We start from the raw sequence: 16,998 nt of genomic DNA on the forward strand, positions 1-16,998 counted from the left end.
ACGGCCGAAGACCTCTAGAGATTTGTTTCCTTCCCCTCGTGGGAAGGAGAAGATATAGTTTATAGACACACATGTATAGGCATCAATAGACATATATGTTGGATTTTATGTTAGTGGACATATTCGATATACATTTGATGTATATATGACATTTTATATTTGATGTATGACATATATTTGATGCATGACATTATTAGACTTATGACATTATTGGTTAATATATAATATATTTGTTCATGTACAACATAATTGGTTATCATAATATATTATGTGTTTGTTAATGTATGACATTATTGGTTATCATTTTATATTATATGTTTATTCATGTATGACATTATTGGTTATCAAAATATATTATATGTTCGTTCATGTATGACATTATTGGTTATCATAATATATTATATGTTCGTTCATGTATGACATTAATGATTATCATAATATATTATGAGGTTGCATGGGTACTTGTACCCACACCCTTGGTACTCATACCCACATACCTATGTACCAGGTACATGTATCCCAAGTACCAGGTACTCAGTGGAGAGCATCATAGCTAAGGACCTTGATTGAGATTTCTGATTTTTTTTTCAATTTTTTGTTTGTGTATCAGCTCGTTGTTTATCAAGCTTAATTCAATGCCTAATCAGTTCAAAACTTTGATAGAATATTGATTAACAATAAACTTTATCACTATTCAAGCATAAATTTATCATTTCTAATATGTCATCGTCATGTTATTTATGATCTTGTTTATGTTTAAAGTTTTCCTTCTCTGTTATTTGTTTATCAAGCTTAATTCAATACCTAATCAGTTTGAAACTTTGATACAATGTTGATCAACAATAAACTTTATCAATGTTAAAGCCAAAAATTTATCATTTGCAATATGTCATTGTCATATGATTTATGATCTTCTTGTTCATGTTTAAAGTCTACCTTCTATGTCATGTACCTAAACATTTATCATAAATTATTATTACAAACATATAACAAATCTGAAACTGAAAACAATACATTACATTTGCAAATTTTATCACTGTTCTTGATTTGAAAAATCATTGTTGTGACTCATAAATTCAGGTTTTCTATAAATATAAAAGTATAATTAAAAATAAAGTTTGACATACCAAAGTACCCCCCTCCCCTATTATAAAAAATAGTTGTACCCATACCCCTACACATACCCTAAATACCCCAAGTACCCCCATCCCTGTTCAACCTTGTATATTATATGTGGATCTTGGTGTTTTCTCTACACCTATGTGGTCTATAGGATCTATTGCTACTTAGAACATCCCCTGACCTTACCCAACCTCCTCACTAGGTTAAGTGATCCAAACTTGCAGCATCACTCCCTTATTCTTCTAGGAACACTATCCCTCCAAAGGTTTTCTAGGTCTACTAGGGTACCAGAAAACTTCCTAGTCCAACCAAGGTTTCCATGATGTCCTAAGGTGTTATTGGAACACTTGTACTATGCTTGAATGGATAAAAACAATGGGTTTGTACCTAATTTCAAGATTTCTTCACAAAAAGGCTACAAGGAGAGCCCCTAATTAGGCCTCCACTTGGATTTCTAGGGCCAATAGCTCCTTTTTCTTAGAGTTTCAACACCTCTAGCCTTAATAGCAATTGATACATAGGATCCATGCTCAAGGATTTTTAGGGTCTCAAGGTGCCTATCGGTTGTACAACAAAAATAGAAAAATTGAGGGTTTGGTAGAGTTTTCTTGGTTGCCTATTGTCCCCACTTTTAAGACACCTTGTAAACTTAATGAATACTCCTCCTCCACAATTTATAACCTCATCATAACCCTCTTCAAACCCTCATAAGGTAAAGTCTTCATTCTTCAGGCTTTGCTCTCGAGAGCTCTTTCTTTGTTGACAGTCCCTAGTCAGGCATTGCCTAGCTCACCTAGGGCTTGGTCAAAGAATTCTTTGCACTCAATTTTAGGGCCCTTGCTTCCATAATATAATACATTAGGTTCTATAGCCTTGAAATCCAAAATACCATGGAATTTCCATGGTGGAGACAAGACTTACAACCCTTTCATGATATACAATTCCAAAACTAATAGCAGATAGGTATCTTTGAAGAAATTTACAAAACCTTTCAAAACTTGGTCACAAACTATAACTAATACATGGAAAATGGAAAAAAAATAGTAGGACAATGAAAACATGCAATAAAATGATAATAGCCATGTGATTTTCCTCCAAACAAAATTAAAAACTAGTAAAACCTATGCTAAAACAGTCATTGTCTGCTGCATACATTTCAACAGTACGGATTCGTACAAGAAATGAGTTGCCAACCCTTGATTAGGTTCCTCCAAGCATAAATAGGTCGCTCCTCAGGTCAGAGATAGGTTTTAGGGCTTTTTCAAAGCTTATTCACAAAGTAGGTCTTTTAGCAACAATTGAAAAAAGTTGCTCAACAACTTTTAAATTTTTATTGCTCGGATAGTCTTGTTTTCACTCACATTTCAAGACAATGCTATTCTTTTCCAAAACATCCTTGGGAGTGAAAATTTCACTATCTTGCTTCACCTAAGAATCTCCAAACTCATAATAAAATCCCTTCCATAAGGTGGCAGATTTACATAACATTGCATTGTTCATGCACTTTGGTCTTCTAAACAAGTAGTCCACCTTGGAAGGTTCTTTCAATGCACACCCATGCCTAAAATGCAATAAAAACTCCCAAATAAACCTTGCTAAGAAGGATACCAACCCAAAGTCAAGGTACCATTCTCAATAGAGACCAAAGAGGAAACTTTAAGACCTATCCTAGCTTGGACACACAAGCATGAGCTAAATTCCCTTATTGTATTCACATACTTCTTTAGAGAAGTTCATTACACCAAAAATGATATGGTGGGAGCCTTGAAAGGGTGCTTTCCTTCCAAGATATTCTTCAACATCCTATGAGTGAAAATAATCTTCCAACATCCTATGACTGTATTTTCTTTGCAACAACATGTAATTTGTTGATTTTCGAACAATTTTGCACAAAGGGAAGTGGTTATGTTTCAAACCCATGAAATGACTATTAAAACAACCAAGAAGATCATTAAAATCTTCCACTAACTCCATTTAGTGATAACATGCAACTATATAAGATGTAATGACTCTCAAAACACTTATTGAGTCAACTTATTAACAAAAACAACAAAAAAAGGAAAATCGTTAGGACTAAGGCAATTTGGGTTTATAGGTGACCTCAAGTTCCTTGACCTTAAAAACAAAGATTACCTTATTATCATTAAAAAATAACATGTTCAAAATGATGTGTATGACCACCCCTTTACCTTCTATCACAAGTCTCCATCATTGGATGAGATGACATATCTAGTTGCAACTTTGTATTGGCCAAGACTACAAGTTTCAGCATCACCCGATATGGCATCACAACATCAAAACGGAGTAAGATCAATAAAAAGTGAGAGAGGTTATTGTAGGTCTTGACAACACATTCCTATAGCACTTATACTTGCATCCATACCTCGCACGAGCTTTGAGATATGCCCTATCAAAGATCGTTGCCCTATAACATTTAGTGACCCTTATGAACGTTTTAGTTCGGCGTGCCCAAGAATGTTTGAGCACTCAACAGGAAGGGATGAGCTTGGGGCTAGGGTTTACCTAGCCACTTGGAGCTAATGGAATAGATAGTTTGATCCCATGACAAACGATGAGGGAGATTTGGCAGTTGGCAACTTTGTACTGGCCAACACCATGAGTTTTAGCACCACACGAGAAGGAGTCGCAAAATCAAAACAAAGTAAAATCTCCAAAAAAAGAGAGAGATTATTGTAGGTCTCTGCAACATGGTCCTATAGCACCTAGAATCGCATCCATACCTTGACAAGCTCCGAGATATGCCCTGTTAAAGATTGTTTCCCTATGGCATTTAGTGACCCTTAGGGATGTTTCGATTCGGCGTGCCTAAGAATGTTTGAGCAAACAATAGGATGGGATAAGCTTGGGGCTAGGGTTTACCTGACCACTCAGAGCTAATGGAATAGACAGGTTGATCCCATGATGATCGGTGAGGAAGATTTGGCAGTTGACAACTTTGTACTAGCCAACACTACGAGTTTCAGCATCACCTGAGATGGTGTCACAAAATCAAAATGGAATAAGATCTCCAAAAAGAGAGAGAGGTTATTGTAGGTCTCCACAACATGATTCTATAGCACCTAGAATTTCATCCATACCTTGCACGAGCTCTAAGATATGCCCTATCAAATATCATTTCCCTATGGCATTTAATGACCCTTAGGGATGTTTTGACTCGACGTGCCCGAGAATGTTTGAGCACTCAATGGGACAAGAGAAGCTTGGGGATATGGTTTACCTAGCCACCCAGAGCTAATATAATAGATAGTTTGATCCCACAACAAATGATGAGGGAGATTTGGTAGTTGGCAACTTTGTATAGGCCAACACTACGAGTATCAACATCACCCGAGATGGCATCACAAAATCAAATAAAAGTAAGATCTCTAAAAACTAAGAGAGGTTATTGTAGGTCTCTACAACATGGTCCTATAGCACCTAGAATCACATTCATATCTCACACAAGCTCTGAGATATGCCCTATCAAAGATCGCTACCCTATGGCATTTAGTGACCCTTAGGGACGTTTTAGTTCGGTGTGCTTGAGAAAGTTCTGACTCTCAATGGGATAGGATGAGCTTGGGGCTAGGGTTTACCTAGCCACTTAGAGCTAATGAAACTAACAGTTTGATCCCATGACGAACGGTGAGGGAGATTCGGCAGTTGGCAACTTTGTACTGGCCAACACTATGAGTTTCAGCATCACCCAAGATGGCGTTGCAAAATCAAAATGGAGTAAGACCTCCAAAAAGATAGAGAGATTATTGTACATCTCCACAACATGGTCTTATAGCACCTAAAATTGCATCCATACCTTGCACGAGCTTTGAGATATGCCCTGTCAAAGATTGCTACCCTATGACATTTAGTGACCCTTAGGGACATTTCAGTCTGGCTCACCCGATAATGTTTGAGCGCTCAAAAGAAAGGGATGAGCTTGGGGCTACGGTTTACTTAGCCACCCAGAGCTAATGAAATAGATATTTCAATCCCATGACGAATGGTGAGGGAGATTTGGTAGTTGGCAACTTTGTACTGGCCAACACTACGAGTTTTATAGCATCACTCGAGATGGCATAGCAAAATCAAAATGGAGTAAGATCTCCAAAAAGTGAGAGAGGTTATTGTAGGTCTCTGCAACATAGTCCTATAGCACCTAGAATTGCATCCATATCTCACACGAGCTCTGAGATATACCCTATCAAAGATCACTACCTTATGGCATTTAGTGACCTTTAGGGACATTTTGGTTCGGTGTGCCCAAGAATGTTTGAGCTCTCAATAGGATGGGGCGAACTTGGGGCTAGAGTTTACCTGACCACCCAAAGCTAATGGAATAGATAGTTTGATCCCATGATGAACGGTGAGGGAGATTTGGCAATTGGCAACTTTGTATTGGCCAACACTATGAGTTTCAGCATCACCTAAGATGACATCACAAAATCAAAATGGAGTCAGATCTCCAAAAAGAAAGAGAGGTTATTTTAGGTCTCCACAACATGGTCCTATAGCACTTAGAATCCCATCCATACCTCACACGAGCTTCTAGATATGCCCCATCAAAGATCGCTTCACTATGGTATTTAATGACCCTTAGGGACGTTTTATTTTGGCATGCCCAAGAATGTTCGAGTGCTCAATAGGATAGGATGAGCTTGGGCCTAAGGTTTAATCGGCCACTTAGAGCTAATGGAATAGACAATTCAATCCCACAATGAATGGTTAGGGAGATTTGGTAGTTGGCAACTTTGTACTGGCCAATACTATGAGTTTTAGCATCACTGGAGATGGCATCGCAAAATAAAAATGAAGTAAGATCTCCAAAAAGTGAGAGAGGTTATTGTAGGTCTCTACAACATGGTCCTATAGGAATTGAAATTGCATCCATACCTCACACGAGCTCCAAGATATGCCCTATCAAAGATCATTTCCCTATGGCATTTAGTGACCCTTAGGGACATTTCAGTTCGGCATGCTCGAGAACGTTTGAGCACTCAACAGGATGTGATGAGCTTGGGGCTAGAGTTTACCTAGCCACTCAGAGCTAATAGAATAGATAGTTCGATCCCATGATGAACGGTTAGGGAGATATGAGCAAGATATGTGTGCATAGGCCACTTTGTGCAAGATATGAGCAAAAGTTGCTAATTAGGCCAAATTGAGTCTTTTTGAGTTTTTGGTCAAGATAGCCTAGGATTAGGTGTTTTTAGTTGTTTTTTAATAGTTTGGAACCTTTTCCAAGTCTTAGAATTGAAATCTAGTGAACTTTGCATTAGTTGCACTTTTTGTGCAAAATTGCAAAAGTTGTAAAAGTTGCTAAAAAATGCAAATATGACTGGAAACCTTCTAACCTTCAAAAAAATATTTACCATTCTCATATACCTGAGCATGGATAGTTACAACTTTCCAAACTTCCATTTGCAACTCTTTTGCAAAAATTGCACAAGCAACTTTTTGAGCAACATTTCAACTTTGCATTTACAAGACTTGGGAAGTCATGATACTCAAGTTGGGCATGATCCCTCAAAGTTCTCATCAAAATATATTAATGATATTAATAGAATAACAAAAAACTCATGCCACCTTTAAATGGAGACTTCAGCTTAATGGAGATTGTTAGTTCCCAAACTTGTCCTAGTCAAGTAGATGACTGGTTTACAAAGCAAATAGTAGGAAACGAGGTTGTGGAAATGAACTCAATGCTTAGAAAGGTTTTGCAACACTAAAATAACTTATTTCAAAATTCTTAGCCCTTCACCAATTCCCAGACTCCTACCATTCACAAATCAACACACTACAAGAGGTCAAATCCTTCATGGTACTTGACCTAGGGCTTGATTGGAAAAATCACAAAACACATCCTCTAGTCTTGAAACCATGGAATCTTAAAAAGGACCCTACTAACTACCATTTCCCAAATGGGCATGAAATTTCAACCAAGGAAATTGCAGTTAGAGGCCCATTTTTTATGTGTGCACCAAAATGTTGTCCTAAAAATAGTTTCACTAAAAATGCAATAACTTGAGTTAGAAAACACATGGAATGATGAGACCAAAAGCAAAAGAAATCTGATTCAAAGCTCTATCTCAAAAATCCATCATATCTACTCTAAAAGTCTATACATTTTATGCAGCGTGCAAACAACAGTAAAAATGACTCAAAATTTGAATTTCTTTCTTTGCAACTTCTTCCAATCCATATATTAATGCCCTCTAGACCTCACAAATGAGGTATATATATCTCCTATGTATATTTTAATGGTTAGAACCAATATTTTAATAGTTATAACCCTTTTCCCACTAAGTTGCAAATTTGAGCAACTTTTACAACTTTCAACAATGCAACTTTGCACAAAAAGTGCAATTTTTACATTTTTCACTTGATTCCACTTCTAGGACTTGGAAAAGGTTCCAACATACCTAAAACCAACTTAAAAAAACTCAGTCCTAGATTTATTGACCAAAAACATTAAAAATCCTGAATTTGCCTAATGAGCAACTTTTGCTTATAAATTGCATAAAGTGCCTTAAGCATACAAAATGGTGTCTTTCTTTGACAACCATGGACTTCTCATCCAAGGCTAGTTTATTCTAGCCTAAGTAGGTAAAAAAAACATGAAAACCAAAATATAAACCAAGTTGCAAGCACCTTTTGGCTTATCGATTTCAAATTTGGTATAACACCTAAATTGGAGGTTGATGTTTTTTCCAATTAGTATGATGACAACTCTACCATGGTTGTCTATCATTCCATTAAATTATAGGAAATATCATGATGTATTTGAAGAGGCCCTTTGATACCTTTGTATGTTTCTATGAACTTTGTAAAAACCACTAGACTGGTATAGTATCTAAGATCATGGAGGGAACATTGCGTCTACTAATCCTATTTATCATTATGATGGTGTATATTAGCATGTATATCTTCAGACTACTATGTATTTTAGACTTGATGATCCCCTTGGTTGCATCAATTATGTCATATGAATAATCCGCACCATTTTTCCCACCAACTAGTCTCAAAACTCTAATTAGAGACTTCTACATTTGTGCAGTTCTTGCTCATATGAATAAAGATCTCACAAAGTATATAAATATACCTCAAATGATTAGAAAACCTATCTCAACTTGCTCTATTAAAAAAAATTCATTGCTTCTTAGTGCTTTTTTGGATTTGGCCTTGTAATAAAAAATCTCCATATGGTCAAATTCAAAAATATTAAGAAACCATCAATATGGATTGTGGAAATTTCATGTATTTTTTTAATATTTATTTTCTCTTCTATGACCAAGGATTTTGGAATGCAAAGAAGTGGGTAGCAAACTTTGTCATTTTGGATAACATTCATTACTATTTGTGAAGGAAGGTATCATGTTGAACACACTTGTATGATTATAAATAAATTTGCTAATAATTTGACCTCTCATCATTACCGATTTAATTCATGGAAGTTTATCAATGACTACTAGCAAAAAGTGAAGAGAATGTTGTGCATATGAGATCCTAAAACTTATCTTCCATTAACCACATAATCAGATAAAGTGAAAAGTGTATGTTTTGATATGGGCCTATGTAATGCATCTATAGATTTCATGAAAATTTGTGCCAAGATTATTTTTTAATCATGCAAGTCATTTTAGATGATATGATAACCTATCATATCCCACTCTTTATAGTGTTTAGCAAGTACATCTATTGCATCTTGAATTGCATCCCTCAATATTATTTTTCAAAAAATATCATGCAAGGGAGATTTAAACCCAATACATGCAACTATAATTGCATCCACCATTTCTTTTCAATATAGAGACCTAGGAAAATTATATAGTATACTAGTAAATAATATAAATAGTTTTTATAGTTTACACATGAACATTAAGTTCCACTCTATACTCTAAAAATAGGTGTGAACCAAGTTCAGTAAGAGTTGTGAACAAAACAATGTTTATGTCTCCTTTGTTAGGTCTATTTGATATACAAGAATACAAATGAATTTGGAAAAGGTAGGACTTGACCAAATGACCCTAAGGACTATTAAAACCATCTAAGGATCACAAAAATCCTATTTGCATTTAAAACCCACCAAAATTGCTTATTTTTGACCCATTGGTACAATTTGGCACTCTAGCTTATAATGGCACCTAGAGCCCAATTAACCTTACATTTTGGTCTTATTACAACATTCTTATTAATGTTCCAAATCCAAAACTAGGACCACTATCCATTTGCCTTGGTGCCTTGCACTAGTTTCCTTCAAGAAAAATGATGTAACCATCCCATTTCTATTCTAACTATGACTTGGGGATGGATTATTAACATGTATCATATGTAATTATGCATACTAATATACGGAAGAGTCAGAGGATGCAGATGATTGGTGCAAAGTCTACAGTCTTAATCCACCAAAACCTTCTTAAGTGCCTAGTAGCACCCAACCCACTACAAGATGCCAAAAAAGGTTCCAGCCTTTACCCAATGCTAACCTCTATCTCTTCAAGTGGACTCCACTTCTCTAAGGTCTTACCCTCTCCCTAGGGTTCTTAGCAAACTTGGGCCAAAATAAGGCTTTAGGGACACTAGCCCTCAACTAGGCCAAATAGCAAAAATTAGGCAAAATGCTTTCAGGGTTTCAAACAAAGACTTTTTTTGTCATACTTAGTCCTATCCCACTAGAATTAATCCACTTTTAGGGTTCCCACACCACCAATAGACCTATTCCCAAATCTAGGCCTAGAAATCCTAATAGGTCTATTTTTAGTTTTCCAAGGTTAACTCCCAAACTCCCCAAAAAATGTGGCAAAAAAATCACCCTTTTGAATGCCCCTTTCTAGACTTTTGAAGATTCCAAAGACTCATGGGTTGATCCTACTCTAGCATACCCAAACACCAACTAGGTTCACAGTCCTAATAGGCCTAATTAGGTTGGCTTTCCAAGGCAAGTGTCAAGAGATGGGGTCATAGAATTAGCACAACCACTTGGGACTCTTCCTCACCATCCAAAAATCCATTCCACCCTTCACCTAGGTCATTATAGCATTTTTGAGATTTGTACACCAATTTTTCTTCAAAACTGGGTTGAACACATGATGATGTTCGACCTAGGGCCTGCAAGCAAAAATTTTAAACCAACTTTTCTACCCCTAAAACTCTTCCATATGTAAGAATACACCCCTAAATTACTTCCCACCAAATTTCATCAAGATCCCACCATTGGATTGCAAGTTAGAGGGCCATAAGTACAATCTAGTCAATTTACAAGCTTACCCAAGTAGCCCTCAATAAAATGGTAATATCCTACACAAATGAATAGATAAAAACATCAAACCAAATGAAAATGAAATATAATTCAAATATCTATCCAAAAATATCAATTTTTTACATGATACAATCTGTACATATCCATATAACAACAAAACACAGGAAAAATGGTAGAAAATCAAGTTTTTATTGCTTCAAAAGACATCAAATCTGTACAACCATCACCCACTAAGGCCTGTATGGTCATATCATACATATATGTTTCCATTCCAATAGTTATAACCACATTTCAAATGGTGGTTGTAACGTACACTTGGTTTTTCAACAAAATTGTAAAGTAGTTAGCATTTTTGCAATTTTGCTTGACAACTTTTGCAATTTTTTGCAATTTTTGACATCTTAACTCCGAGACACCTAAAATTTAACCCAATGACCCTAAGGAAATTTATAACCTTCTAAGAAACATTTTTTAAAAAAATTCCTTGAAAAATCATTGATATTTCTCATTTTTGACCCCTTGGTTCAATTTGGCACTCTAGCTTATAATGGCACCTAGAATCTAGTTGACCTTATAGCTTGGGTCTTATTACATAATTTTGCAACCTTTTTCCTAATTAACAACTAGGATGACACCTATCTATTTTCCTTGGTGCCCTGCACCAATGATCATCCAACTGGACAAGTTTGGAGTGCTTGGGTGCATGAAAATGCATTAAATTTGATGCCATAGGTATAACACCAAGAGATCTTCCTAAAGGAGGCCATGATATTATGTAAAATAGTAAAATTAATCATCATAAACATGGTGTAGGATCAACTGATAGGTCCTGAAAGTGATTTCTTGGTCAGATTTGAAGATACCCTAGTTTTTGGCCTTATTTAGTGAGGGTTTCATAAAACGCACATATAGAGAGTTGATGAGTTAAATAAAATTGAATAATCCTCAATTTAGGATCATATTAAGATACTTTAACAATTTTTATGGTTGTGGGATAATTATTCCATATAGTTCATTTGCAAATGGAGGGGTTTTTATGCCTAAAAAGTGGTCCATAGTGTAACAGCGGAGACCTTTTCCAAAACAACCATGCCTCATCTTTTGATATGTTATAGAGAAGCCAAATGGGTATCCTAATATTCAATTTATTTTCTTTATATTATGGAAAAATGTGGATAAAAATGCAAGAGGACAGCATTTGAGAGCTAATTGGGGCTTGTAGGCCTAGTAGGCTGGGATGATTGGTTTACCTTAGAGATAGGCTCTTGGTATTTGGTAAACTAGTTATTTGGGGTGTATTAGGGTATTAAAAACCATTATATTACTAAGAAGTCTTTGGATAAGTTATTTACCTAATTTGGGAAATTTAAGCCTCAAGGTTGCATTCGAAAACCTTTGGGAAAACACATTGTTCGAAGTATTTTCTCATACAACTTGGAAGGGCCCATCTTGCTCTAAATAACTTTGCCTAAAAGTGTCTATAAATAATATATGTAATCATACCCTAAATACTTTATTGTAAGTGTAGAAGAGATACAATATGTAATTGGGTCCTAGAGCTACATTTTACAAGTTGTAAGTTCAATACATGTTGATATGTAGTCAAGTCTCAAATACTTAACTATGATTGTGTTAAGAGGGTGATATGCAATTAGGTCTTCAATACTATATTTTAGGCATGCAAGAATTAACCCAATTACATATGAAGATGCTTAAAGAGCTTGCAATCAATTCCTAGAGACTTGATTACAATACGTGCCTATCAACATAGAAGGATGACTTATTGGTTGAGTCTTAAGTCTTGCAAACCACTTAAGCATGAGAAAAATTGAAATCATGTTTGTGAGACCCTATTTCATTTTGTTAATTCATTTAACTTATGACTTGTAATTGATGTCAAGGACCTTGACTACATATGAGAACTAAGACAAACTATTCACGTGTTGAGATTCAAATATCAACCTATACACTAGTAACTATGAGGATAATGCAAGGGCACTCAAAGGCATAAAAAAGGGGACCTAAGTGATGCAAGTGGTAGGGTAACAACAAGGTATATTGGGAGAGTACAACCTACAAGAACAACCTAACAAGGTTTGACAGCCCAAACAAGGCTCAAGACCCCACACTCCACCTTGACAACAAATATTGCTTAATACAAGAAACCTACACCAAACATGGAACCAAAAAATCAGACTCAAGAAATTATTTTCTTACATCAAAATAGAAATATCAACTAGAATTGAAGGCCCCAAACTAAGAAAATGACATAGTTCCTTCATTAACCTCTTGGATTCCTTGTAGCCCAAGGAATGAGACAGGTCTGCAACTTGTACACTTAGCAAAAAAATAAAAGACTAACACCAAGATCACTTCCTATCTCTAATTTACTATTAGATTCCAAAGTGGAGAGATCTCATTAGCAAGCAAATTGTCAAAACCCATGGGGACAACATTTAGACATAAGGGCTAATTAGGCCACATTTACAAAGGAGGTACCATTTAAACACATGCTAAAAACATGAGACCAATTGGAGATGTTGAGTAATGATCCAAATATGTTGATTACCAAGTTACAAACCATAATATGGAGTTTTGAGGCCTTAAAATGCTGGGACAGTAGGTTTGTGTATTGATGCATACAAGGTATATGCATCTAGGGCATCATGTTTCTTCCTTCTCCCTGCATCTTATCACCTGAAACCAAAATCATCTTAAAGTATATTAAAATTACAAGGATTCAAACTTCTACTACATGCAAAATTCTTTCTAACACTTCCAACTTGTTAAATGGGCTATCCCTTAGCAATTTCATGCTAGGGACCATTGCCTTAGCTAGAGACTTATCTCTTAAGTTGCTCATTGCCCTATGGTAAGGTATGCCTTGAATTTTAGGCTAATTAGTGACTCTTCCAAATACATTGTGACTTCCTACACCCTAGCTATCATACCTAGGTCTGATGACCCTTATTGATGTAGAGCACACAACCTACTTTTGCCACTTGGTTCTTAAACCTCTAAGGGTACCCAAACCCACTTCAGGATGATGTCTTGATTACCAACCTTTACCAAATGATAACCTTTACTTATCCAAGTGGACTCCACTCTCTTAAGGTCCTTCCCTTTTCCTAGGGCTCTTGGCAAACTTGGATCAAAATATGGCTTCAAGGGCACTTGCCCTCAACTAGGCTAGTTAAGGTAAAACAAGTAACAAGGTTTCAAGACTTCAAACTTAGACTTGATTCAGCATTTCTAGGACTAAACCATTAGGATTCATGCAATTTCAAGGCCCCAACACCTTCAAAGGATCAATATCCCTAACTTAGGCCTAGAAATCCTAATAGGTCAAAATTTAGTTTTCCTTTGCAAAATTCCAAACTTTCCAAACGATAAGGCCAACTTATCACCTTTTCAAATAGCTTTTACCTAGTTCTTGAAGACTCCAAAGGATCAAGGGCTGACTCCATTCTATCATACCCTAACTCCACTTTAGTCCATAAAAACTACCAACATCCATAGCCAATTTGCATAATTTACTAGGAAATCATTTAATTTATACTTAATCGTAACACAACTATATCTACATCAAGTTTTTCTCAATGAACTTCTGTAGGATTTCCCCTACTCAGCCACAAGAAGTACAAGGAAAAAGAATATTCTTATATCATTTGGTGCTCTTTTTGTAGGTGTCACAGATGTCATTCGACAACTTTTACTTTATATTCTTTAATAATTTTACATGTAAGATATACTTACTCTATGGTTGGTATGCATTTTCATCTATATTATCATTTATTGTATTCATTTTATGAGGTAGAGAATTCGTTCACTTTGAAATGGTAATTGTGATGATCCCATCTGAAAGGGTTGTCATACCACATGATAGATTCTAATTCTTCAGTTACGTTTTAAAATTTTCAAATTGTTGCTTCTTTAAGCTTATCAATGAATTCTCAATTATCTTCAGAGTAAAATATTATACAAATTTTTAAAATGTTAGATTTTTAAGATAGATATCAACTTTAAACAACATATAAAATGGCACTAGCTTTTTATGTAGAATTACCCATCTCAAATGAAAACAACAAATAAGTTCTACTCAAAAAATAAACACATGAACTATCTAAACAAATTATAACATAAAATATACTATTTAGATGAAACCATGAATGATGATAATGTACCTAGATTGGCATGCATGTCATCATCAACTTTAACATTGAAATCAACATCCCATTTAGTGAGTGTTGTAGAGAAGTAGATCTTGGTCTTTGTTGAGAGTTGATGGTAGCCTTCAACATGTTCAAGTCTAAGGAAGTCATTATGCTCTGCATCTTCTTCTTCAATTACATGATCCAAAATACCACCTGGTATAGCACTATGCCCAATCATAAACCTTATCACTATCCCCTTCTCCTCCTCCAACTTCTTTAGCTTTGCCCTTGCCATTCTCATTTCCCTTTTCCCATTTTATTCGTGAGCTTTGAACAAGACATAGTAATATTCAAATTAAAAAACTTACAATTGTTACAAGTGTTTTAATTGAATGTAGTTGTTGACCTTGTGGCATCCAAGTGTGTTGGACAAAATCGCGTCATTTTCTACTACTAAAAGTAGTGTTGATTCCCACCACAACAAATGCTTTTTTGGAAGAAGATTTATTTCCTTTCTCCACTGCATTCATCTTCATTCCACTCACAACTCTTGCTGCTCTTAATTCCATTTCTAGTGAAGATATTATTTTTTCTAGTGACCCGCATCACTTATAACCCTTTATATTCTTCAAATGAATCTTAAAACTATCCATTACAATACCACTTATCCCAATAGATTCGGCTAATTTAAACTTCTCATAAATTTATTTATTTCTTAGATGATAACACATCAAAATTCAACTTAGCATTATAAGATGGGTTTTATAAGTTTATGATTCAAAAAAAAAATTGTCTTGGAGTTTATTTGAAATAATTACAGATGACAAAACAAATAATAGACAAAAGCGTGTTAGCCATAATATCATTATTAGTAACAATGTTTTAAATGCAAAGAATTGTTTGTTTGAGCTTCTAACAATGATCGTTTGTTTGAGCTTCTAACAATGATCAAGTGGCTTACTGAATGGCTTGATGAGTCTTGGAAACTTCTCCCATTATATCATTTCTTTCGCCAGTTTCAAGTTTCTAGTTACATGCACACAATCATGACCTTACATCACAAAGCATTCACATTCTAACAATTTTCATGTTCTTTCATTACATTTTGATATAAACAACAAATTCTAAACTTTCACTTATTCAAATGACTAATTTGAAAATGGGTCCTATTAAAGAATATAATATAAATTCAAATAATGTATCTAGATTCTAAACAAATAAAAATATAAAATCTGCGATTTAAACTTATCTCATCACTTACACATAATAAAAAATACCCACCTTGTCATCTTTCTCTTTCTCCCTCTCTCCCTATTCAATCTAATGAACCAGCTAGATCTGCTCTACATTTTAATGTCTCAAGTATTGCCTCGTGGTCTGACTCGTGAACTTTCCAAAGAATCTTATTATGTGGTTTTCCACCATATTTTATCAAGTGGACATTTGATGCGACAACAAGGTTTGAATGATGAAGAATCTTCCTGTCTATTTACCAATCTTTGAATGACCACAAGTTAGGGTTCTTCATAGAATATCATCTGAGCTATGTGTTGGTTACAACCATCGCACCAATATGGTACTCTAAACCTTCACCATCTATAACCAAGTGATCCAATTTTTGTTTGGCTTGGACATAATGACACAAATAATAATATTTCCCTTCTTCATTGTCTTCATGTGCAATAATAGCAAAAACATGGTCTGCAGTGACAAATGTACAAAATGTAGTCATTAATTCAAAAAATACTTAGGTAAAAGTTATAAAGTTACATATTGAAATTACAAATATATATAAATATATATATTACTAGGTTGCACTAGATTAGAAAAGTGGTCAAATTCAATAGACAAATCCATCTCTACTATTTCCAGTGCTTGTGGGCAACGATAGGTGTCAATTGGGTCCAAAACCCATATATCCCATTTGTCCACCCATTCAATCGACTCACAGTCATCCCAATTTTTCTTTGTAAATGATAGACAATAGCATGCCATTTTTCGTGTGTGGATACTCCATGAAACTACATCAGAGCTTCTAAAAGAGTGCAACTCACTTGATTCTATTAGTGTGCAACAATCCTCATATGGTGCAATGTTAGTATTATCTATCAACCCAAAAAATCTACAAACCATAGACTCACCTTCCTTACCTGGACCCATTGTAACATTATAGCACTAGATGATGGATTTTGCATCTGTCAATATTGCTCCATCTTTTTACTTTAGTTCTTCATGAGCTAAGGCTCTTTTGATGCATGTGCTTGCACCATCATGCTCTCCCTTTCCATGACCAACTTCTGTGAAATTCCACATATATTGAATTCTACACAACCTGTGCATCTTGCTCAACCAATAGAACATCTATGCATTTTGGAATTGAGATGTGCAATTGTCTAACCAAAAAATGTGTTGACGATATGTTATGCCCCTATTATCCAAATCTCCATAAAATAGTTTAAAAAAACC

Source organism: Cupressus sempervirens, chromosome 9, assembly GCF_028749045.1.
Source record: "Cupressus sempervirens isolate cs-2001-9-10 chromosome 9, ASM2874904v1, whole genome shotgun sequence".
Lineage (NCBI taxonomy): Eukaryota > Viridiplantae > Streptophyta > Pinopsida > Cupressales > Cupressaceae > Cupressus > Cupressus sempervirens.